Source organism: Notothenia coriiceps, unplaced genomic scaffold, assembly GCF_000735185.1.
Source record: "Notothenia coriiceps isolate Sejong01 unplaced genomic scaffold, NC01 NC01_scaffold00037244, whole genome shotgun sequence".
NCBI lineage: Eukaryota > Metazoa > Chordata > Actinopteri > Perciformes > Nototheniidae > Notothenia > Notothenia coriiceps.
The window spans coordinates 26,351,672-26,355,490 of NW_011369945.1; the positions used below are offsets into that span (position 1 = coordinate 26,351,672).

At 40.2% G+C, this 3,819-nt stretch overlaps 1 protein-coding gene across 9 annotated transcripts in view; it reads right to left on the reverse strand.

The window, feature by feature from the left end:
- Positions 1-3,819, reverse strand: part of frmd4a (FERM domain containing 4A) — a 123,982-nt gene that overhangs the window by 29,674 nt on the left and 90,489 nt on the right. The gene's annotated exons all lie outside the window — the stretch shown is intronic.

The following is a 3,819-nucleotide window of genomic DNA, read 5'->3' on the forward strand; positions in this document are numbered from 1 at the left end:
TCTGTACAAGATAAACAGTGTTAAATAGGAAACAAAATGGCTACTGTACTAGCTTGTTGTGTCTCTTTGATCTCACCTGACTCCAAAACCTTTCATCACTGGAATTATTAAGAAGAAACCCATAACACTTAAATAATGAATATAGAGGATGTTATTTGAAGAAAACTTTCTAATCTAAATTCACAGCAAGAATAATAAAAGGCACCTCTTTACATGCTAAATGTGTATTTATACAATGGTTGCATGTAGTTCAATACATCCAGAGAAGAGTTTTAAGAGCTGTACTTAACTATACAGGTCTGAATCTGACAATAACTGGTATTCCCATCCACAAAGGCTTTGATTGGCTCTGTTGTTTCTCCAAATAGAAGGGCAGCAAGTCTAAAAAGCGACACTCGATCTCTTTGAAGTGCTCAAAAACAATTTAGATGTGGACATTTTAGGTCTGGAAGAAAGCTATCTTTATAGTATTAGCGGTAATACATGTTTTGGTTCAGCTGGAGACACATACACAGTCCTGGTCTCTCATTACTACACAGCAGTCAACTGCTCTGGCAACAATATCAATTAAATGACATCCGTGCCACCACAGCATAAAAAACAAAGAGAGGGGGACGGAGACACATGGACACATAGAGTAAACCGTTAGAAATATGGAGATGAAATGAGCCCCAGATACAAGAAGTGCAAGACTGGAGATAAAAAAAGAACAGAAGGACCCCTGCAAGGTTAAGCTTACTTCTTGCCTCGGCATTGTTATGAATATCAAGCAGACTGTGAAAATCTCTTTAAAAAATCACTGATAGTATAATTGAGTTTGCTTCTCCCCCTTCAAGTGACAACTCCCCCCTTCCTTACACTACAACTTATCTGTGAAATGCCAGATACCTAGCGGATGTGTAATTACGTTGTGGAAGATACCAACAGTGATACAGAGAGTGAATGACAGGTAATAAGGTAAGTGATAGGGAACATCAAACACACTCACACAATAACTGAGGCACATTCCAGAACCATACAGATGATACTGAATATAAAACACACACATACACACACTCTATGCAGCCATCTATCAAGCAGTAAAGCTCTCTGCTAGCTTAGACAGCATTACTGCTAATAGACATTTAGCCTGTGCCTCCTCAGCAGCACAGATAATTAACAGTATGAGAATTACAGGGAAGTGCAAGATAGGAGGAGACATGCTAAAGCAAACCCCCAAACAAGTGACTAACACACAACAGTAGCTCACTCGCCTGGCTGGCAGCAAGTTACGGCCCTATCTCAGCAAACAGCTAGCCAGGCGCCTTCAGGATTGCCCGGATTTATTTATGGGCTGCTAACTCATTTCCAAATGCCAATCCAAAAGTCCAAGGGTGGGAAGGGAAAAGATTTTTAGTCACAAGATGCCCAAAAAAGTTTTAATATTTTCAACTAGTTTTGTGTACACACTTTCAGTGTAGCATCTTACCATTTTACATTTAAACCTTTTTGTTTTCTTCAAATAAACATTGGTGTGGAAGAGTTACACTGTCACACAGCTTAATAACCCATTCACTCTTACACAACTCTAACCTCAGGCAGTGATAGCCATATGACTGAAATATATGTTCACCCAGTGGAGTATTTGGAGGTTAGCTTCAATCTTTACGGCCTGGTAAAAATGTGTGTTGGCCTTCTAACACATAGTTCTCAGCCAATGAGGCATTGCTCCATAAACAAGTATATCAAAGGAAGGAGGAAGGGGATGAGGAAGAGGGAAATGTTAAATGACTCTTCTGGGATTAAACAGCTGGTCAACGTTACAAGTCAGTGACAGAAGTGAGATCCAACCTTTCAAAGGCTAGATGGCTGCCGTGCTCGGACAGGAAGTTATATGAAAACCGCAACAGGACAGACTTGACCACACTGGTTATAAATGATCAGTAGAGCACGATGGAGTGTGTAATTCTGCATGAATTATCATCATCTCTTCTAGACATCTTTTTTTTGCAAATTAAGGAAGGTCCTGACTGCTTTCTTGGCTACTTGAAAACTAAGAATAACATTCTCTGTGGTCCAAAAAGAACTTAATGGCCTACTGTACCCAATGCAGAAAACTGAGGATAGAAAAAAAGACAGCAGCATCCATATTTTTATGACAATGGTTTGTTAATAACATCCCCTCTTCCTGACTTCTCTCTTGATAATACCATTGCCAAACAGTAAAAATACCATTTGTTATATTAAGTATAGTATGTGGTAAACAGAACAGATGTTCTCTCTCACACGACTTCAAGTATCTGTAAAACTCTTTACATAAAATAAAGATTACTTAAATGTATATATTCAACTCTCTTTTTGTTAAATTCCCATTCATTTCCTTTCTCAATGGCCAAGAGGAGGAATGGCGAGCAGAAGGGATAATAGATGGATGAGATACAGAACTGCTGTAGCTGTGTTTCATATTTTCGATTTAGAAGAAGTCAGAGCTGGGGCAGGTGAAGGCTAAAATGAGCTGAGAAAATAAATGGATACTGAGACGTAGAAAGTCAAGAGAGATGGGGAGAGAGAAGAGAGTGGAAGCGGTGCAAAGACAAGTACCAATTTGAAAGAGAGGATCAGTTCTGACAGAGTAATCGAATCAGAAAGTCAGCAGACCTATCCAAAGCTCTACCCTCCATTTTATCCTCTCCATTCCCATCCCTTTAGTGTCATCTCCTGTCTCTGTATTCCTGAGCTCTCATCTCACTTTTCTTTCTCCCTCTAAACCTCTTGAGTTTCTGCGTCAATCTTTCTATATGCTCTGCTTCATGTTCTTCTACTGTTCCAGGGCAATTACTTTCTGTTGTCTCATTTGCAGTGGAATCGGGTCAGACCAAAGGGGGCTAAGAGATGTTAGGAAGAGTGGAAGAAGCCTCTCATGAAGAGGCTATTTACTTTGAAGCCAAACCATGAGAGGGATCTTATACATGAAAGTGTATGTCATCAACAATCAATGGAGAAAAGGAGGAAGTGAAGGGAGAGGTTACTTTGCAGAGAGGGCTATACATTTTTATAAAGAACAAAAACTCCCCACCAAATGAAGTATGTGTTATTGTGTGATGGAAAAAGCTTTCACAAGAGGGTTTAACCCTGGGTGTATAACATAAAGCAGACCAGAGCAGATCTACAGCATTAAGTAGCTATCTACAAAGGGTGTGGGCTTTACATGGCGAACAAGGGATAGATGGGCGTGCATTGGGTGCTGCTGCTGCCTTTGGTCATTACTGCAGAAAGGCCTGCTGGGTAAAATTGAAGGCTGAAAGTAGGGGGGAGGGGGGCAGCATGCAGATTTGTTTTTCCTGGACAATTGGAGGATTGCATGGAGCTTTGTCAATCACACAGAGATATTTGCAGGATAAGAAGGAGCATTGTCAATTACACAAACAGTTGATGTTTTCTGTTAAATCATTCTGGGCATTTCTGATGCATTCTGGGGAGGCAGTTAGGATGGACGATGAAGATTGAGCATTGAAGCCTGAGTTTAGGAGGAAGAGTTTATTTTTAGGACATTATTAGGACTGAACTCATTGCTTCTACAGGGATGGTAAATCAGGGCATGGTCTGCTGCATGCACGCTTGTGTGTATGCAGTGTGTGTGTGTGTGTGCCGCTGGACGAGGTAAAGGAAAGTAGTGGAGTACACATTTTTGTTACTGTACTCAAGTACATTTTCCTTGTATCAGTACTTTACTCCACTACTTATTTTCTGACGACTTTCTACTTACCTGTACTTTCTACTTCTTACATGTTGAACACAAATACCTGAACTTTCTACTTCTTACATGTTGAACACAAATAC